The following is a 22,816-nucleotide window of genomic DNA, read 5'->3' as shown; positions in this document are numbered from 1 at the left end:
AAATATTTGTCCATTTTACACAATTTCTCTGGAACGATAATAGGGTCACAATCATCCAGAGTAGCTAAAACCTCCCTGAGCAATAAACGGAGGTGCTCTAGCTTAAATTTAAATGCCGTCATATCTGAATCGGTCTGAGGGAACATCTTTCCTGAATCAGAAATCTCTCCCTCAGACAGCAAATCCCTCATCCCTACTTCAGAACATTGTGAGGGAATATCGGATACGGCTACTAAAGCGTCAGAAGGCTCAGCATTTGTTCTTAACCCAGAGCTACTGCGCTTCCCTTGCAACCCTGGCAGTTTAGATAAAACCTCTGTGAGGGTAGTATTCATAACTGAAGCCATATCTTGCAAGGTGAAAGAATTAGATGCACTAGAAGTACTTGGCGTTGCTTGTGCGGGCGTAACTGGTTGTGACACTTGGGGAGAACTAGATGGCGAAACCTGATTTCCTTCTGTCTGAGAATCATCTAATGCCAAATTCTTATAAGTCAAAATATGTTGTTTGCAATTTATAGACATATCAGTACAATTGGGACACATTCTTAGAGGGGGTTCCACAATGGCTTCTAAACAAATTGAACAATGAGTTTCCTCAGTGTCAGACATGTTTAACAGGCTAGTAATGAAGCAAGCAAGCTTGGAAAACACTTTATTTAATAAAAAATACACAATTTGCAAAAACGGTACTGTACCTTTAAGAGAAAAAAAAGGCATAAACAAACTGCAAAACAGGTTAAAATTGCTTCAAAATTCCGAAATGTTAACAGTGTACCCACTAAGGTTTAGAAGGATTGCAACACAGGTAAAAAAGCAATAGACCCCCAAATGAAAAAAAAACGGATTGATAAGTGTATAAAACCAGTTAAAAACCCCTAAAGCACCTTGCCACAGCTCTGCTGTGGCCCTACCTGCCCTTAGGAAGCGATATGGGGTTTAAAGCTTTAATTAGTCCCTCAGAAGACTAACAGGACCTCAGGAGAAGTAGCTTGCTGCTTGTAAATGTAGGCCACGCCCACCTCACTCGATGTTGCTGGGGCCTACACAAAACTAACAAACCCTGCCTGAAAGCCATGTGGGTTATAAACAACCCCAAAGAACCCTCAAGCAAATGTCCCATAAAACAGAAAACGTTACTCCCAGACACAAAAACGTTTGTCCCAAATTCACATAAAGTGCCCACAAAAAATTAACCTTTTATGTAAGCTAGTAAAAACCTCTGATAACACTAGGATTACTGCTTACCCTTCCCCTAATGGGGACACTGTCAGCCTTTCTGAATTAACACAGTCTCTGCAGAAAATATGACTGAACATACCTCATTGCTGTATAGCAAGAAACCGTTCCTCACACTGAAGTACTCCTCAGCTTCTGTGGGAACAGCAGTGGACCTTAGTTACAAATGCTAAGATCATCATCCTCCAGGCAGAAGTCTTCATCTATGTCCTGCCTGAGAGTAAATAGTACAACACCGGTACCATTTAAAAATAACAAACACTTGATTGAAGATAAAATAAAACTAACAGTTTAATCCGTGGACTCGGTACATCTTGCAAAACAAATAAAGTGCAAAGCAATGAACGCTTCCCAACAATAAAAAAAAAAAAAGCCTCAAGGAATGATTCCCACACACAGGGAATAAACCCACATGTCTCACACATAAATCAATCAGTGCCTGCCGCTGCCTAATAAAATCCTTTTCCAAAGGATTATTTTACTGTCCCAATAAATATTGCAGGCAGTTTCCCAGTGCTAGTCTCCCAACTTAGAATAAAGCACTTACGTGCAGCTAGCCGTCCGGCAGGAGGACAGCCTACTCGGCATGAAAGGACGCCACTCCTCACAGAGACCTGTAGAAAAAAGAAAGAACAGAGTAAACCTACTATGGTTTTCTATACTAGGCAGCACAAATGTTAGGAAAACACAAGTTCCTAACTGCTTTAAAGCCACCACTACCCTACTGAAGAGATTGACATGAACTACAGCTAGACCCAATCATTGAAAAAAACCTACTCTGGCTTTCAAAGTATTTAAAATCTTCCTTGTAGTAAAAGAAATCCAATTTTCTTCAGACACCAAAACTTCACCTCCTCCATGCACCAAGGCAAAGCAAATGATTGGGGTTTATGGGAAGGGAAGTGATACTTAGCAGCTTTACTGTAGTGCTCTTTGCCTCCTCCTGCTGGCCAGGAGTGATATTCCCAACAGTAAATGATGACGTTGTCGACCCACCATATCTTGAAAATATATTTATTTTTTTAATAAAATAGCCTAGTATAGTCCCCATATAGCCCCCCTCCCCCATGTGGCTTCAAAGATGGTGATGCCCAGTGCATCATGGGGCTTCTGGGGGAGTCCCTAGTCTGCCTCATCATAGGAGAGAGAGAGAAAACACAATTTATGCTTACCTGATACATTTATTTATCTTGTGGTGTATCCAGTCCACGGATCATCCATTACTTGTGGGATATTCTCATTCCCAACAGGAAGTTGCAAGAGGACACCCACAGCAGAGCTGTAATATAGCTCCTCCCCTAACTGTCATAGCCAGTCATTCGACCGAAAACAAGCCGAGAAAGGAGGAACCATAGGGTGTAGTGGTTACTGTAGTTTAAATTTAAAAATTACCTGCCTTAAAATGACAGGGCGGGCCGTGGACTGGATACACCACAAGAGAAATAAATTTATCAGGTAAGCATAAATTGTGTTTTCTCTTGTAAGGTGTATCCAGTCCACGGATCATCCATTACTTGTGGGATACCAATACCAAAGCTAAAGTACACGGATGAAGGGAGGGACAAGGCAGGAACTTAAATGGAAGGAACCACTGCCTGTAAAACCTTTCTCCCAAATATAGCCTCCGAAGAAGCAAAAGTATCAAATTTGTAAAATTTTGAAAAAGTATGAAGCGAAGACCAAGTCGCCGCCTTGCAAATCTGTTCAACAGAAGCCTCATTTTTAAAGGCCCAAGTGGAAGCTACAGCTCTAGTGGAATGAGCTGTAATCCTTTCAGGAGGCTGCTGTCCAGCAGTCTCATAGGAAAAGCGGATTAAGCTTCTTAGCCAAAAAGAAAAAGAGGTTGCCGAAGCCTTTTGACCTCTCCTCTGTCCAGAGTAGACAACAAACAAAGCAGATGCTTGACGAAAATCTTTAGTAGCTTGTAAGTAAAACTTTAAAGCACAGACCACGCCCAGATTGTGTAACACAAGGATGGAACCACAATCTCTTGATTGATATTCTTGTTAGATACCACCTTAGGTAAGAACCCAGGTTTGGTACGCAGGACTACCTTATCCGTATGAAAAATCAGATAAGGAGAATCACATTGTAATGCAGATAGCTCAGAGACTCTACGAGCCGAGGAAATAGCTACAAAAAAAAAAAAAAAAAAAAAAAAAGAACTTTCCAAGATAAAAGTTTGATATCTATGGAATGAAGAGGTTCAAACGGAACTCCTTGAAAAACCTTAAGAACCAAGTTTAAGCTCCATGGTGGAGCAACAGGTTTAAACACAGGCTTGATTCAAACTAAAGCCTAACAAAATGCCTGAACGTCTGGAACATCTGCCAGACGCTAGTGCAAAAGAATAGACAGAGCAAAAATCTGTCCCTTTAAGAAACTAGCTGACAATCCTTTTTCCAAACCTTCTTGGAGAAAAGATAAAATCCTAGGAATCCTGACCTTACTCCATGAGTAACCCTTGGATTCACACCAATAAAGATATTTTCCTGGTGAGAGGCTTTCGTGCCTGTATTAAGGTATCAATAACTGACTCGGAGAAGCCACGCTTTGATAAAATCAAGCATTCAATCTCCAGGCAGTCAGCCTCAGAGAAATTAGATTTGGATGGTTGAAAGGACCCTGAAGTAGAAGGTCCTGTCTCAGAGGCAGAGACCATGGTGGAAAGGATGACATGTCCACTAGATCTGCATACCAGGTCCTGCGTGGCCACGCAGGTGCTATCAGAATCACTGATGCTCTCTCCTGCTTGATCTTGGCAATCAGTCGAGTGAGCAGAGGAAACGGTGGAAACACATAAGCCAGGTTGAAAGACCAGGGCGCTGCTAGAGTATCTATCAGTGTCGCCTTGGGATCCCTGGACCTGGATCCGTAACACGGAAGCTTGGCGTTCTGGCGAGACGCCATGAGATCCAGTTCTGGTTTGCCCCAACGGAGAATCAGTTGTGCAAATACCTCCGGATGGAGTTCCCACTCTCCCGGATGAAAAGTCTGACGACTTAGAAAATCCGCCTCCCAGTGCTCTACACCTGGGATATGGATAGCTGATAGGTGACAAGAGTGAATCTCTGCCCAGTGAATTATTTTTGAAACTTCTAACATCTCTAGGGAACTTCTTGTTCCCCCTCGATGGTTGATGTAAGCTACAGTCGTGATGTTGACCGACTGAAATCTGATGTACCTCAGAGTTGCTAACTGAGGCCAAACCTGAATAGCCTTGAATATCGCTCTTAGTTCCAGAATATTTATTGGAAGGAGAGACTCCTCCTGAGTCCACGATCCCTGAACCTTCAGGGAGTTCCAGACTGCACCCCAACCTAGAAGGCTGGCATTTGTTGTTACAATAGTCCAATCTGGCCTGCGAAGGTCATACCTTTGGACAGATGGACCCGAGAGCCACCAGGGAAGAGGATCCCTGGTCTACTGGTCCAGATTCAGTTGAGGGGCCAAATCTGTGTAATCCCCGCTGCGGTCTGAGATGTAAGCGTGCAAACGGCACTATGTCCATTGCCGCTACCATTAAGCCGATTACTTCCATACACTGAGCCACCAAAGGGCGCGGAATGGAATGAAGAACCCGACAGGAATTTAGAAGCTTTGATAACCTGGACTCCGTCAAGGTAAATTTTCATTTCTACAGAATCTATCAGAGTCCCTAGAAAGGAAACTCTTGTGAGTGGGGATAGAGAACTCTTTTCCTCGTTCACTTTCCACCCATGCGACCTCAGAAATGCCAGTACTACGTCCGTATGAGACTTGGCAATTTGGAAGTTTGACGCCTGTATCAGGATGTCGTCTAAATAAGGGGCTACTGCTATGCCCCGCGGCCTTAGGACCGCCAAAAGCGACCCTAGAACCTTTGTAAAGATTCTTGGGGCTGTAGCTAATCCAAAGGGAAGAGCTACAACTGGTAATGCCTGTCTTGAAAGGCAAACCTGAGAAACCGATGATGATCTTTGTGTATCGGAATGTGAAGATAAGCATCCTTTAGATCCACTGTAGTCATGTATTGACCCTCCTGGATCAGTGGTAGGATGGTACGAATAGTTTCCATCTTGAACGACGGAACTTTGAGGAATTTGTTTAAGATCTTTAGATCCAAAATCGGTCTGAAGGTTCCCTCTTTTTTGGGAACCACAAACAGATTTGAGTAAAAACCCTGTTCCTGTTCCTCCTTTGGAACTGGATGGATCACTCCCATAACTAGGAGGTCTCGTACACAGTGTAAGAATGCCTCACTCTTTATCTGGTTTGCAGATAATTGTGAAAGGTGAAATCTCCCTTTTGGGGGGGAAGCTTTGAAGTCCAGAAGATATCCCTGGGATATAATTTCCAACGCCCAGGGATCCTGAACATCTCTTGCCCATGCCTGGGCGAAGAGTGAAAGTCTGCCCCCTACTAGATCCGTTACCGGATAGGGGGTCGTTCCTTCATGCTGTCTTAGAGGCAGCAGCAGGCTTTTTGACCTGCTTACCTTTTTTCCAGGTCTGGTTTGGTCTCCAGACCGTCTTGGATTGAGCAAAAGTTCCCTCTTGTTTATTATTAGAGGAAGTTGATGCCGCACCTGCCTTGAAGTTTCGAAAGGCACGAAAATTAGACTGTTTGGCCCTAGATTTGGACCTGTCCTGAGGAAGGGCACAACCTTTTCCTCCCATGATATCAGCAATAATCTCCTTCAAACCAGGCCCGAATAGGGTCTGCCCCTTGAAGGGAATGTTAAGTAGCTTAGATTTTAAAGTCACGTCAGCTGACCATGATTTAAGCCATAGCGCTCTGCGCGCCTGTATAGCAAAACCAGAATTCTTAGCCGTTAGTTTATTCAAATGAACAATGGCATAAGAAATAAAATAATTGGCTAGCTTAAGTGCTCTAAGTTTGCCAAGTATGTCATCCAATGGAGTCTCTACCTGTAAAGCCTCTTCCAGAGACTCAAACCAGTACGCCGCAGCAGCAGTGACAGGGGCAATGCATGCAATGGGCTGTAGGATAAAACCTTGTTGAATAAATATTTTCTTAAGGTAACCTTCTAATTTTTTATCCATTGGCTCTAAAAAAGCACAACTGTCCTCGACAGGGATAGTAGTACGCTTTGCTAGAGTAGAAACTGCTCCCTCCACCTTAGGGACTGTCTGACATAAGTCCCGTGTGGTGGCGTCTATTGGAAAACATTTTTCTAAAAATAGGAGGGGAAGAGAACGGCACACCTGGTCTATCCCATTCCTTATTAATAATTTCTGTAAACCTTTTAGGTATTGGAAAAACATCAGTACACACCGGCACTGCAAAGCATTTATCCAGTCTACAAAATTTCTCTGGCACTGCAATGGTATCACAGTCATTCAGAGCAGTTAAAATCTCCCCAAGTAACACGCGGAGGTGTTCAAGCTTAAATTTAAATGTAGAAATATTAGAATCAGGTATCTTTCCTGAGTCATTAACATCACCCACTGACTGAAGCTCTCCTTCCTCAGCTTCTGCATATTGTGAGGCAGTATCAGACATGGTTCTTAAAGCGTCAGAATGCTCTGCATTTTGTCTCACCCCAGAGCTATCTCGCTAACCTCTAAGTTCAGGTAGTCTGGCTAATACCGCTGACAGTGTATTATCCATGACTGCCGCCGCCATGTCTTGTAAAGTAAACGCTATGGGCGCCCTAGATGTACTTGGCGCCAATTTGAGCGTGAGTCCCTTGGGCGGGAGTCAAAGGGTCTGACACGTGGGGAGAGTTAGTTGGCATAACTTTCCCCTCGTCAGATTCCTCTGGTGATAATTTTTTTAAAAACAGAATATGATCTTTATTGCATAAAATGAAATCAGTACATTTGGTACACATTCTAAGAGGGGGTTCCACCATGGCTTTTAAACATAATGAACAAGGAGTTTCTTCTATGTCAGACATGTTTATACAGACTAGCAATGAGACTAGCAAGCTTGGAAAACACTTTAAATCAAGTTAACAAGCAAATATAAAAAACGGTACTGTGCCTTTAAGAGAAACAAATTTTGTCAGAATTTGAAAAACAGTGAAAAAATGCAGTAAATCAAACGAAATTTTTACAGTGTATGTAATAGGCTAGCAGAGCATTGCATCCACTTGCAAATGGATGATTAACCCCTTAGTTCAAAAAACGGATAAAAAAAAAAACGAAATAGACTTTTTTTTTTTTTTTTTTTTGTAACTGCCACAGCAAGCTGTGGTCCTACCTTCCCCAATAAACTACTTTGGAAAGCCTTTGAGCCCTTTAGAGATGTCCTATAGCATACAGGGGACTCCTGAGGGAAGCTGGATGTCACAGTTTGTAATTTAAACTGCACCAACTGTAACTTTTATACTATAACAGTGGAAAGCCTCAGTAAAACTGTTTCTAGTCAAAATTTAAGCCAGCCATGTGGAAAAAACTAGGCCCCAATAAAGTTTTATCACCAATGCATATATAAAAACGATTAAACATGCCAGCAAACGTTTATATTGCAATATCATAAGGGTATTACCCATGGGAGTAAGCATGATACCAGTCGTTATTAAATCACTGTATTCAGGCTTAACTTACATTAATCCGGTATCAGCAGCATTTTCTAGTGTTTTCCATCTCTAGAAAAAATTATAACTGCACATACCTGATAGCAGAATAAACTGCACGCCATTCTCTCGCTGAAGTTACCTCATCTGTGTAATCCCCTCAGACATATGTGAGAATAGCAATGGATCTTAGTTACAACCTGCTAAGATCATAGAAACCTCAGGCAGATTCTTCTTCTATTTACTGCCTGAGATAAAATAGCACAACTCCGGTACTATTTAAAAATAACAAACTTTTGATTGAAGAAAATAAACTAACTATATTTAACCACTCTCTCCTACAACATCCTAGCTTGTTGAGAGTTGCAAGAGAATGACTGGCAATGACAGTTAGGGGAGGAGCTATATTACAGCTCTGCTGTGGGTGTCCTCTTGCAACTTCCTGTTGGGAATGAGAAAGAGAGAAAGAGAGAAAGAGAGAAAGAGAGAAAGAGAGAAAGAGAGAAAGAGAGAAAGAGAGAAAGAGAGAAAGAGAGAAAGAGAGAAAGAGAGAAAGAGAGAAAGAGAGAAAGAGAGAAAGAGAGAAAGAGAGAAAGAGAAAGCTAGTTTAAATTAAATTTTGTAAAAAATTGTGAGACCCAAAGGCCCTTTTCAGAGCCATTCCCCTAGCTTGCCAGTGATAACTATAAATCACAGGCAGTAGCACAGCAGTAACGCCTCATCACCAGAGGCCAGATATCGCACCCTTCACAGCAAATCCTGGCATCAATATAGATGTTGCTTTCCCAACAGTTTCGAGAGGTGTGTCTAGGCGATTATCTATTGAGGAACATTGTCGCCCAAACTAATTTATATGCCCATCATTTCCGTGCTGCAAAGCCTGAAACATTTTGAAAAACAGCAATGTGCCCCCATCAGTGTGCCAGAATTTTAAAAATTCTGGGCATTGACTATGCTGATGGGCATCATAAAGATAGCCTCCATTCGCTTCTACTGGAGCAGTAGCCCCATCTGCTCTACCCCCATTTTCTCCCAGAGTATGTTGAGGAAGAGGTATGAAATGATCCTACATTTCATGCACTTCAGAGACAACAGCCTGTGCCCCCCTAGGGAGCATCCCCAGTTTGACATGCTGTATAAAATCCACCCCTTGAGTACCCACTTTACTGACAGATTTGCAGAGACGTATACACCTGGAAGGATATATGCGTGGATGAATCCCTGAAGTAGTATAAGGAAAGGCTGGGATTCAAGCAATATATTCCTTCCAAGCGCTCCAGGTATGGAGTAAAGGTGTATAAGCTCTGTGAGAGCGAGACTGGGTATACTCAGGCCTTCCGGGTGTACGAGGGAAAGGATATCCACCTTGACCCTTCAGGCTGCCCAGAACATATGGGAACCACTGGCAAGATTGTCTGGGACCCGATGTTACCCCTGATGAACAAAGGGTACCATTTGTATGTAGACAATTTTTATACAAGTGACCATTTGTTCAAGCTACTGTATTGTTTTAATTCAGTAGCTTGTGGTACAATTTGAAAGAACCGTAAAGGTTTCCCAGGACAACTTGCACGCCCCCGGCTACGAAAGGGAAGACCTCAGCTCTGCACCAAGAGGAGCTGTTGGTAGTTAAGTACAGAGACAAGAAGGATGTATACCTTCTGACCACCATCCACACAGAGGACTGTGGAGGTCTCTGTGGCAGAGCTGAGAGCACAATGTAGCCAGTGTGCATCAAGGCTTATAACCGACATATGGGTGGGGTTGATCTAGCAGATCAGCTGCTGCAGCCCTACCTAATTATGAGGAAGACAAGGGCCTGGTACAAAAAGGTTGAAATTTAGTTAATGCAGATTGCAACCCACAACGCTTTTTTGTTGTTCAAAAATAGCAAACCCCGAAATTAAACTGACTTTTTTACAGTTTCAGCTACAGATCATTTGGTGGATTTTGTACCAAGATGCACCTGCTCCCTGGGCGGTGATGGGAGAGAGCAGAGTTGGGGCTACCCATTTTATTTTCAAAATCTCCCCTACTGTGGCGAAGCAGGATCCTCAGAAAAAAATGCAGAGTCTGTACCAAGAGGGGGCAGAGAAAGGACACCACCTTTTACTGTCCTGGACAGTCTGGACTCTGCATTGGGGACTCCTTCAAGCGGTATCACACACTTGTACATTTTTAATTTTTTTTTATTTATTTTTTTACATTTGCCATTGTGGGTTGTTGGTTTTTTTTTGGGGGGGGGGGCAGGGTGGTTACATTTACTGTTACGGAGTTTGCTTTTTACTTTTACTGTGCCAGATTTTTAAATGTAACCATTATATTTTTTATAAGTTCTAAAATTGGTGCTGTATTTTACCAAAACCCCTGTCAAACCTATGCATGGGGGGTATGAGAGTACTCAGGGGGTCTTGCAGAAAACAACCTGGAGTGTTTTCTTGCAATAACTTACAACAGGCTCTCCTAAATAATAGTCAAAAAGCAATGTGTGTAAAAATAAAAATTGAAAAATTACCACCATACACTTTCTCCAATTTTTTTGGCTAAAACGCTTGCATCAAAAGCACTCCATATACAATATCTTTGGGTGTCAACGTTTCAAATATATACACTTTCATGGAAATAAATAAAACTGGTGTATGCAATAGGCCCCAAACTAAAGATAGGCCTATCAGTAGAAATACTCTCACTTTCAACTCAAATTACAAGTCATACAATTGTAACTGGACCTTCCAAAAATCCTGGCAAACCTATGCATGGGGGCATGGGTGTACTCAAGAGGTCTTGTAGAAAACAACCTGGAGTGTTTTCTTGCAATAACTTACAACAATCTCTCCTAAATCATAGTCAAAAAGCAATGTGTGTGTAAAAATGAAAAAATTTACCACCATACACTTTCTCCAATTTGTTTGGCTAAAACAGTTACAACATCAAAGGCATCAAAACACTCCATATTCAATACCTTGGGGTGACAACTTTTCAAATATATGCACATTCATAGCAAACAAATAAATTAGGGTATGTAAAAATGTCCCCAAAAGAAGATATCTTCTTTCCATATGTTAAATGTAATTAAAAAAAAAAAAAAAAAAAAAAAAACGCAAGAAGTTTGGCATTGCACCCCCTAAACAAGCCAACAAACCTATGCATAGGTGGTATCACTGTATCAGGAGATGTTGGTAGACACATATTGGGATCTTTTTTGGCAGTAACACATAACATGAGCTGAGAATCCATGCTTAAATTACAATGTGTGTGGAAAAACACACCAAAAAAAAAAAAAAATCACTGCCTAAGAGTTTGACACAGGCTTGTGGTTGAATTAGTGCATGGAAAGTGTTAACATACTAGCATTTCAAATACCCTAGGGCAGTGTTTTTCAACCAGTGTGCCGTGGCACACTAGTGTGCCGTGAGAGATCCTCAGGTCACGGCAGACTGACAACAGTGAGGGGGTGTCCCTCTTTCAAATTTTGAAATATTGGGGAGGTATGTGACAGGCTCATCAGGCATCATTTACAACCATGACATTGACATTCATTCACAGACAATCATTAGTGTGTGTGATATACATATACATACATACATATATATATATATATATATACATATCCTGTATTAGGCTACAATGTGTGATTTTGTAAAATTTTGGGATGGTGGCGTGCCACAGGATTTTTTAATGTAAAAAAGTGTGCCACGACAAAAAAAAAAGGTTGCAAATCACTGCCCTAGGGTGTCTACTTTTCAAAAATATATGGTTTGATGGTGCTAAATTACATTGGCCGGCTTCAGAAATGTCCCAAATAGGACATGGGTGCATGATGACAGATGTGAAAATTCCAAGTTGGAAAACTGGAATGCGCCCCCTAAAAATAAGGCCTTTTAGCCCCCAGAGAACCAGACACACCTATACATTGGTGGTATCACTGTACTCTGGAGATGTTGCTGAACACATATTTGGGTGTTTTTTGGCAGTAACCCTTAACATTCTTAAATTGCTATTTTGTAAAAAAAAATCACCACTTTTTTCCTTCAAACTTTGGCATAGATTGGTGGTAAAATGGATGAAAAGAGTCAAAATACCCCAAGTTTAATACCTTAGGTTGTCTTCTTTTAAAAAATATATACATGTGAAGTGTTATTCAGGGATTCCTGACATATATCAGTGTTAAAATGTAACTATTGTTAATTTTGAAACAAAATAGTTTGGAAATAGCAAAGTGCTACTTGTACTTATTGCCCTATAGCTTGCAAAAAAAGCAAATAACATGTAAACATCGGGTATTTCTAAACTCAGGACAAAATTTAGAAACTATTTAGCATGGGTGTTTTTTGGTGGCTGTAGATGTGTAACGGATTTTGCGTGTCAAAGTTAGAAAAAGTGTATTTTTTCATCATATTTTATATATATTTTTTATTGTAAATGATGATATCATGAAAATAATGGTATCTTTATAAAGTCAATTTAATGGCGAGAAAAACGGTATATAATATGTGTGGGTAAAGTAAATGAGTAAGAGGAAAATTACAGCTATATACAAACAGCAGAAATTTAAAAATAGCACTGGTCCCAAACGGTAAGAAAATTGAAGGGTGTTGTGGTCACTAAGGGGTTAAGCAACTTTCTAATTTACTCCTATTATAAAATGTTTCTTCGTTCTACCGGTATCTTTATTTGAAAAAGCAAGAATGTAAGCTTAGGAGCCAGACCATTTTTGGTTCAGCACCCTGGATAGCGTTAGCTGATTGGTGGCTACATTTAGTTCAAGCTATGTAAACACCAGCAGAAATTACACACACTTCGTTGCCCGCATTTAACACTGCACACGAGCACTCCTTTGCAACCCTGCCTTTGCAAAGCCAATCACGTGAGGGCAGGAGCTGTCAATCTCCGCGGTTGGATGAGACCGGGGAGATTAAAACTCTCCACCTATCCATCACTATCCAGGGTGCTAAACCAAAGATGGGCCGTCTCGTAAGCTTACATTCTTGCTTTTTCGAATAAAGATACCAAGAGAACTAAGAAAACTTGATAATAGGAGTAAATTAGAAAGTTGTATGCTCTATTTAAATCGTGAAAAGCAAAAATTGGGTTCAGTATCCTTTAACCCCTTCACTGCCGGGAATTTCAGAAGGGTAGTGCACAGCTGCAATTATTGGCTGTCTAATTGCCGAAAACAATGGCAAAACCATGCATGTCTGCCGTTTCTGAAAAAAGGGGACCCCAGAGAAGTTTGTACATCTATTTGAGTCATGATTGCATAAGCGGTATGTAAAAAATTTCTGTGAGAAACCCAAAGTTTGTGAAAACTTTAATGATTTCTTTAATATGATCACATTTGGTGGCAGAATGGTGGCATGAAATATAGCAAAATGGGTCTAAAACAGGGCTTGACAAACCCAGGAGCCAATGATCCAGTGGCTCCTAGAATTTTACCCCTAGCTCCTAACTTTTTTGGTTGTTCTCCATATATCTATATACCCCTGTATAACTTGGTCTGGCCCCTAATTTCTAAACAAATTTCTTGAGCACTGGTCTTGATCAAAATATATCTATAGATAGACTATAAAAATGTTTTCACTCAAGTCTAGTGAGTGCGGATATTTTGTTTTATTGGATTGAACCCTTATTTCCTGACACCCTGGCAGTTGTTTTGGGAGGTGAGAGTGCAAATCCATTTGATATATATAATTAAATGGAGTGATAGCAAAAATGTTAAAATTCCGATGGTCTTTTGGGCAAGTTTTTCTCTGAAATTCCCAGTAGTTAAAGCAGGGCTTGATTATCCTGAGCACCTGGCACCTTCAAAATTATGTCTGGCACCCTAATTTTACTCTGTTATCTTTCCTCATTGTCCCTTTTATTACCGCCATACTGCCCTCAGCCCTCTAAAAGCCGCCTGATTAATTTAGTTCCTGTTGCGGTTTCCGGCGGCCCATCAATAGTATCATATTGTTTGGGGTTACAGCACATGCACAAATTGTACCTAGTTTTATTAACATTCCCCAATGTCCCTTTTCTGCTGCTATGCCGCCCTCTGAATTTACTTCCTGTTGCGGTTATCAGTGGTACATACAATAATTATATGACAGCGTGAAAGATTACTGCGCATACACACAGTGCACATAAGTTTTTAAATTTACTTAATGTCATTAACTTTCCCAACTGTCCCTTTTCTGCTGCCCGGGTATATATGGTATATATGCAGGCAATAGTGCCAAAGCGCAATTAAAAAGTCAAGGAGCCTCTGCTGTGACTTAAGAGGAGCGAAATAAGTTATTTCCCAGTAAGAGCCCCCTTTGTATAGTGTTCCTGCACTTTTGTAATCCATATTAGGGCAAGAGGAAATAATAGCATAACCAATTGCCCAAAAAAAAGAAAGAAAGAAAAGAAAAAAAAAAAACGAACAAGCAGAAACAAATATTTTATTGCAGCTTTAGGTGTTTTAAATACTATGGGCAAGATTACAGGTTGCGCAGTAAAATCAGTTGCGAAAACACCACTCGCGTTAAGGCTTTTTTCGCATATGGGGTTGCGCAGCTATTACAAGTTGCAAAAAACTTATTTTGCGTGAGTGTTAAGCCGCATAATCCAAACAGCCAAATCGCATGAGCGTTCACGTATTTACCGTAGAAGTCCATGGAGAAGACAAAAAGGAAAAAAAAAAAAAAACACACAAAACCCCCTTGACGTACTTGAAAAGTGTACATAAAAATATTTCATGTGAAAATTTTTCTATTTTCAAAATAAATATTTCTCTATATATATTTTTCAACCAATATCGAGATAGAGAGATATAAAAAACATGGAGGGGGACTGCACTCTCAGACTGGAATGGGTACACATCCATTGACCCTGCAACATGCTCAGCCCTGGGTGCTATAGCACTCTCAAGAAGCTGTGCTGTCTCCAGAGTCAAAGGCAGTTAACCCCAGACAAGCCTGGGTGCAAGGCTCATAGGGAAAATAATAAAATAAATTAATACAACACACAGAGAAAGTCCAGCACTCGCTTACAAGCTCTCAGCTAAGTTTAAAAGCAAAACTGGAAAAACATAATTTATGTAAGAACTTACCTGATAAATTCATTTCTTTCATATTGGCAAGAGTCCATGAGCTAGTGACGTATGGGATATACATTCCTACCAGGAGGGGCAAAGTTTCCCAAACATCAAAATGCCTATAAATACACCCCCCACCACACCCACAATTCAGTTTAACGAATAGCCAAGAAGTGGGGTGATAAGAAAGGAGCGAAAGCATCAACAAGGAATTGGAATAATTGTGCTTTATACAAAAAAATCATAACCACCACAAAAAGGGTGGGCCTCATGAACTCTTGCCAATATGAAAGAAATGAATTTATCAGGTAAGTTCTTACATAAATTGGCAAGAGTCCATGAGCTAGTGACGTATGGGATAGCAAATACCCGAGATGTGGAACTCCACGCAAGAGTCACTAGAGAGGGAGGGGTAAAATAAAGACAGCCAATTCCGCTGAAAAAAAGAATCCAGAACCCAAATCAAAAAGTTTTAATCTGATAATGAAAAAAAACTGAAATTATAAGTAGAAGAATCAAACTGAAACAGCTGCCTGAAGAACTTTTCTACCAAAAACTGCTTCTGAAGAAGAGAAAACATCAAAATGGTAGAATTTAGTAAAACTATGCAAAGAAGACCAAGTTGCTGCTTTGCAAATCTGATCAACAGAAGCTTCATTCTTAAAAGCCCAGGAAGTAGAAACTGACCTGGTAGAATGAGCCATAATCCTCTGAGGCGGGGATTTACCCGACTGCAAATAAGCATGATGAATCAAAAGCTTTAACCAAGAAGCCAAAGAAATGGCAGAAGCTTTCTGACCTTTCCTAGAACCAGAAAAGATAACAAATAGACTAGAAGTCTTTCTGAAATCTTTAGTAGCTTCAACATAATATTTCAAAGCTCACAACGAGGACACAACGAAGGGACAACAATTTCTCTACTAATGTTGTTGGAATTCACAACCTTAGGTAAAAATTTAAATGAAGTCCGCAAAACCGCCTTATCCTGATGAAAAATCAGAAAAGGAGACTCACAAGAAAGAGCAGATAATTCAGAAACTCTTCTAGCAGAAGAGATAGCCAAAAGAAACAATACTTTCCAAGAAAGTAATTTAATGTCCAGAGAATGCATAGGCTCAAACGGAGGAGCCTGTAAAGCTCTCAAAACCAATATTAAGACTCCAAGGAGGAGAGATTGACTTAATGACAGGCTTGATACGAACCAAAGCCTGTACAAAACGACGAATGTCAGGAAGATTAGCAATTTTTCTGTGAAACAGAACAGAAAGAGCAGAGATTTGTCCTTTCAAGGAACTTGCAGACAAACCCGTATCCAAACCAACCTGAAGAAACTGTAAAATTCTAGGAATTCTAAAAGAATGCCAAGAGAACTTATGAGAAGAACACCATGAAATGTAAGTCTTCCAAACTCGGTAATAAATCTTTCTAGATACAGATTTACGAGCCTGCAACATAGTATTGATCACTGAGTCAGAGAAACCTCTATGACTAAGCACTAAGCGTTCAATCTCCATTCCTTCAAATTTAATGATTTGAGATCCTGATGGAAAAACGGGCCTTGAGATAGAAGGTCTGGCCTTAACGGAAGTGGCCAAGGTTGGCAACTGGACATCCGAACTAGATCCGCATACCAAAACCTGTGTGGCCATGCTGGAGCCACCAGCAGTACAAAAGAACGCTCCATTATGATTTTGGAAATCACTCTTGGAAGAAGAACTAGAGGCGGAAAGATATAAGCAGGATGATAATTCCAAGGAAGTGACAACGCATCCACTGCTTCCGCCTGAGGATCCCTGGACCTGGACAGATACCTGGGATAGCACCATCAACTTTGGGGATCTTTTCCCAAAACTCTAATCTATCAGATGGCAAAGGGTACAGTCTCTTAAACCTTAAAGAAGGAGTAAATGAAGTACCCAAACTATTCCATTCCCTAGACATTACATCTGAAATAGCATCAGGATCTGGAAAAACCTCTGGAATAACTACATGAGGTTTAAAAACCGAAGAAGAACACCATGAAATGTAAGTCTTCCAAACTCGGTAATAAATCTTTCTAGATACAGATTTACGAGCCTGCAACATAGTATTTATCACTGAGTCAGAGAAACCACTATGACTAAGCACTAAGCGTTCAATCTCCATTCGTTCAAATTTAATGATTTGAGATCCTGATGGAAAAACGGGCCTTGAGATAGAAGGTCTGGCCTTAACGGAAGTGGCCAAGGTTGGCAACTGGACATCCGAACTAGATCCGCATACCAAAACCTGTGTGGCCATGCTGGAGCCACCAGCAATACAAAAGAACGCTCCATTATGATTTTGGAAATCACTCTTGGAAGAAGAACTAGAGGCGGAAAGATATAAGCAGGATGATAATTCCAAGGAAGTGACAACGCATTCACTGCTTCCGCCTGAGGATCCCTGGACCTGGACAGATACCTGGGATAGCACCATCAACATTGGGGATCTTTTCCCAAAACTCTAATCTATCAGATGGCAAAGGGTACAGTCTCTTAAACCTTAAAGAAGAAGTAAATGAAGTACCCAAACTATTCCATTCCCTAGACATAACATTTGAAATAGCATCAGGAACTGGAAAAACCTCTGGAATAACTACATGAGGTTTAAAAAACGAATTTAAACGTTTACTGGTATCAAGAGGACTAGTCTCCTCCATATCTAATGCAATCAACACCTCTTTTAATAAAGAACGAATAAACTCCATTTTAAATAAATAAGATTTGTCAGTGTCAATATCTGAGGCAGAATCTTCTGAACCAGATAGATCCTCATCAGAGATAGATAAATCAGAATGCTAGCGGTCATTTAAAAATTCATCTAATTTATGAGAAGTTTTAAAAACATAATTTATGCTTACCTGATAAATTCCTTTCTTCTGTTGTGTGATCAGTCCACGGGTCATCATTACTTCTGGGATATAACTCCTCCCCAACAGGAAATGCAAGAGGATTCACCCAGCAGAGCTGCATATAGCTCCTCCCCTCTACGTCACTCCCAGTCATTCGACCAAGAATCAACGAAAAAGGAGAAACCAAGGGTGAAGTGGTGACTGGAGTATAATTTAAAAGATATTTACCTGCCTTAAAAAACAGGGCGGGCCGTGGACTGATCACACAACAGAAGAAAGGAATTTATCAGGTAAGCATAAATTATGTTTTCTTCTGTTATGTGTGATCAGTCCACGGGTCATCATTACTTCTGGGATACCAATACCAAAGCAAAAGTACACGGATGACGGGAGGGATAGGCAGGCTCATTATACAGAAGGAACCACTGCCTGAAGAACCTTTCTCCCAAAAATAGCCTCCGAAGAAGCAAAAGTGTCAAATTTGTAAAATTTGGAAAAAGTATGAAGCGAAGACCAAGTTGCAGCCTTGCAAATCTGTTCAACAGAGGCCTCATTCTTAAAGGCCCAAGTGGAAGCCACAGCTCTAGTAGAATGAGCTGTAATTCTTTCAGGAGGCTGCTGTCCAGCAGTCTCATAGGCTAAACGAATTATGCTACGAAGCCAGAAGGAGAGAGAGGTAGCCGAAGCCTTATGACCTCTCCTCTGACCAGAGTACACGACAAACAGGGAAGACGTTTGTCGAAAATCCTTAGTTGCCTGCAAGTAGAACTTGAGGGCACGAACTACATCCAGATTGTGTAGAAGACGTTCCTTCTTTGAAGAAGGATTCGGGCACAGGGAAGGAACTACGATCTCTTGATTGATGTTCCTGTTAGTGACTACCTTAGGTAAGAACCCAGGTTTAGTACGCAGAACTACCTTATCCGAATGAAAAATCAAATAAGGAGTGTCACAATGTAAAGCTGATAACTCAGAGACTCTCCGAGCCGAAGAAATAGCCATTAAAAATAACACTTTCCAAGATAACAACTTTATATCAATGGAATGAAGGGGTTCAAACGGAACTCCTTGTAGAACGTTAAGAACAAGGTTTAAACTCCATGGCGGAGCAACAGTTTTAAACACAGGCTTGATTCTAGCTAAAGCCTGACAAAAGGCCTGGACGTCTGGGTTTTCTGACAGACGCCTGTGCAACAAGATGGACAGAGCTGAGATCTGTCCCTTTAATGAACTAGCCGATAAACCCTTTTCTAAACCTTCTTGTAGAAAGGACAATATCCTAGGAATCCTAACCTTACTCCAGGAGTAACCTTTGGATTCGCACCAGAATAGGTATTTACGCCATATCTTATGGTAAATCCTTCTGGTAACAGGCTTCCTAGCCTGTATCAGGGTATCAATAACCGACTCAGAAAAACCACGTTTTGATAAAATCAAGCGTTCAATTTCCAAGCAGTCAGCTTCAGAGAAGTTAGATTTTGATGTTTGAATGGACCCTGTATCAGAAGGTCCTGTCTTAGAGGTAGAGACCAAGGCGGACAGGATGACATGTCCACTAGATCTGCATACCAAGTCCTGCGTGGCCATGCAGGCGCTATTAGAATCACTGATGCTCTCTCCTGTTTGATTTTGGCAATCAATCGAGGAAGCAGCGGGAAGGGTGGAAACACATAAGCCATCCCGAAGTTCCAAGGTGCTGTCAAAGCATCTATCAGAACCGCTCCCGGATCCCTGGATCTGGACCCGTAGCGAGGAAGTTTGGCGTTCTGGCGAGACGCCATGAGATCTATCTCTGGTTTGCCCCAACGTCGAAGTATTTGGGCAAAGACCTCCGGATGAAGTTCCCACTCCCCCGGATGAAAAGTCTGGCGACTCAAGAAATCCGCCTCCCAGTTCTCCACTCCCGGGATGTGGATTGCTGACAGGTGGCAAGAGTGAGACTCTGCCCAGCGAATTATCCTTGATACTTCCATCATTGCTAGGGAGCTTCTTGTCCCTCCTTGATGGTTGATGTAAGCTACAGTCGTGATGTTGTCCGACTGAAACCTGATGAACCCCCGAGTTTTTAACTGGGGCCAAGCCAGAAGGGCATTGAGAACTGCTCTCAATTCCAGAATGTTTATTGGTAGGAGACTTTCCTCCTGATTCCATTGTCCCTGAGCCTTCAGAGAATTCCAGACAGCGCCCCAACCTAGTAGGCTGGCGTCTGTTGTTACAATTGTCCAGTCCGGCCTGCTGAATGGCATCCCCCTGGACAGATGTGGCCGAGAAAGCCACCATAGAAGAGAGTTTCTGGTCTCTTGATCCAGATTCAGAGTAGGGGACAAGTCTGAGTAATCCCCATTCCACTGACTCAGCATGCACAATTGCAGCGGTCTGAGATGTAGACGTGCAAAGGGTACTATGTCCATTGCTGCTACCATTAAGCCGATCACCTCCATGCATTGAGCTACTGACGGGAGTTGAATGGAATGAAGGACACGGCAAGCGTTTTGAAGTTTTGTTAACCTGTCTTCTGTCAGGTAAATCTTCATTTCTACAGAATCTATAAGAGTCCCCAAGAAGGGAACTCTTGTGAGTGGAAAGAGAGAACTCTTCTTTTCGTTCACTTTCCATCCATGCGACCTTAGAAATGCCAGAACTAACTCTGTATGAGACTTGGCAGTTTGAAAGCTTGAAGCTTGTATCAGAATGTCGTCTAGGTACGGAGCTACCGAAATTCCTCGCGGTCTTAGTACCGCCAGAAGGGCACCCAGAACCTTTGTGAAGATTCTTGGAGCCGTAGCCAATCCGAATGGAAGAGCTACAAACTGGTAATGCCTGTCTAGAAAGGCAAACCTTAGATACCGGTAATGATCTTTGTGAATCGGTATGTGAAGGTAAGCATCCTTTAAATCCACTGTGGTCATGTACTGACCCTTTTGGATCATGGGTAAGATTGTCCGAATAGTTTCCATTTTGAACGATGGAACTCTTAGGAATTTGTTTAGGATCTTTAAATCCAAGATTGGCCTGAAAGTTCCCTCTTTTTTGGGAACCACAAACAGGTTTGAGTAAAACCCTTGTCCTTGTTCCGACCGCGGAACCGGATGGATCACTCCCATTAATAACAGATCTTGTACACAGCGTAGAAACGCTTCTTTCTTTGTCTGGTTTGTTGACAACCTTGACAGATGAAATCTCCCTCTTGGGGGAGAGAATTTGAAGTCTAGAAGGTATCCCTGAGATATGATCTCTAGCGCCCAGGGATCCTGAACATCTCTTGCCCAAGCCTGGGCGAAGAGAGAGAGTCTGCCCCCCACTAGATCCGGTCCCGGATCGGGGGCCCTCGATTCATGCTGTCTTAGGGGCAGCAGCAGGTTTCCTGGCCTGCTTGCCCTTGTTCCAGGACTGGTTAGGTTTCCAGCCTTGTCTGTAACGAGCAACAGCTCCTTCCTGTTTTGGTGCAGAGGAAGTTGGTGCTGCTCCTGCTTTGAAATTCCGAAAGGGACGAAAATTAGACTGTCTAGCCTTAGCTTTGGCTTTGTCTTGAGGCAGGGCGTGGCCCTTACCTCCTGTAATGTCAGCGATAATTTCTTTCAAACCGGGCCCAAATAAAGTTTGCCCCTTGAAAGGTATATTAAGTAATTTGGACTTAGAAGTTACATCAGCTGACCAGGATTTTAGCCACAGCGCCCTACGTGCCTGAATGGCGAATCCTGAGTTCTTAGCCGTAAGTTTGGTTAAATGTACTACGGCCTCCGAAATGAATGAATTAGCTAGCTTAAGGACTCTAAGCCTGTCCGTAATGTCGTCCAGCGTAGCTGAACTAAGGTTCTCTTCCAGAGACTCCATCCAAAATGCTGAAGCAGCCGTAATCGGCGCGATGCATGCAAGGGGTTGCAATATAAAACCTTGTTGAACAAACATTTTCTTAAGGTAACCCTCTAATTTTTTATCCATTGGATCTGAAAAAGCACAGCTATCCTCCACCGGGATAGTGGTACGCTTAGTTAAAGTAGAAACTGCTCCCTCCACCTTAGGGACCGTTTGCCATAAGTCCCGTGTGGTGGCGTCTATTGGAAACATCTTTCTAAATATTGGAGGGGGTGAGAACGGCACACCGGGTCTATCCCACTCCTTAGTAACAATTTCAGTTAGTCTCTTAGGTATAGGAAAAACGTCAGTACTCGCCGGTACCGCAAAGTATTTATCCAACCTACACAATTTCTCTGGTATTTCAACAGTGTTACAATCATTAAGAGCCGCTAAAACCTCCCCTAGTAATACACGGAGGTTCTCCAATTTAAATTTAAAATTTGAAATATCTGAATCCAATCTGTTTGGATCAGAACCGTCACCCACAGAATGAAGCTCTCCGTCCTCATGCTCTGCAAGCTGTGACGCAGTATCAGACATGGCTCTAGTATTATCAGCGCACTCTGTTCTCACCCCAGAGTGATCACGCTTGCCTCTTAGTTCTGGTAATTTAGCCAAAACTTCAGTCATAACAGTAGCCATATCTTGTAATGTTATCTGTAATGGCCGCCCAGATGTACTAGGCGCCACAATATCACGCACCTCCCGGGCGGGAGATGCAGGTACTGACACGTGAGGCGAGTTAGTCGGCATAACTCTCCCCTCGCTGTTTGGTGAAATTTGTTCAATTTGTACAGATTGGCTTTTATTTAAAGTAGCATCAATACAGTTAGTACATAAATTTCTATTGGGCTCCACCTTGGCATTGGAACAAATGACACAGGTATCTTCCTCTGAATCAGACATGTTTAACACACTAGCAAATAAACTTGCAACTTGGTTACAATCTTATTTAACAAAAACGTACTGTGCCTCAAAGAAGCACTAAACGATTAAATGACAGTTGAAATAATGAACTGAAAAACTGTTATAGCATCAATCCTTGAAAACAACACAACTTTTAGCAAAGGTTTGTTCCCATTAGTAAAGTAACAATAATTAAATTTGAAACGTAAAAATTACAGAGCAACGTTTTTAATCACAGTCAATATATAAGTCTCACAGCTCTGCTGAGAGAATCTACCTCCCTTCAAAGAAGTTTGAAGACCCCTGAGTTCTGTTAGAGATGACCCGGATCATGCAGGAAATACAAGAGTAACTGACTG

At 41.6% G+C, this 22,816-nt stretch overlaps 1 protein-coding gene across 3 annotated transcripts in view; it reads right to left on the bottom strand.

Annotated features, from left to right (window-relative positions):
* SMG6 (SMG6 nonsense mediated mRNA decay factor) overlaps positions 1–22,816 on the bottom strand; it is a 759,224-nt gene that overhangs the window by 718,121 nt on the left and 18,287 nt on the right. The window contains exon 1 of one of the 3 annotated variants that reach the window (XM_053706212.1): positions 1,786–1,848. The exons of the other annotated variants lie outside the window; for them this stretch is intronic. The gene's annotated coding sequence lies outside the window, so the exon portion shown is untranslated. Of the gene's footprint in view, positions 1–1,785; positions 1,849–22,816 lie in introns of those variants that run through there. 3 annotated transcript variants of the gene reach the window in all.

The sequence above is a fragment of the Bombina bombina genome, chromosome 3 (genome assembly GCF_027579735.1).
Source record: "Bombina bombina isolate aBomBom1 chromosome 3, aBomBom1.pri, whole genome shotgun sequence".
Classification (NCBI taxonomy): Eukaryota; Metazoa; Chordata; class Amphibia; order Anura; family Bombinatoridae; genus Bombina; species Bombina bombina.
The sequence above is the reverse complement of the archived record's forward strand: the minus strand, read 5'-3'. Positions and strand labels throughout refer to the sequence as shown.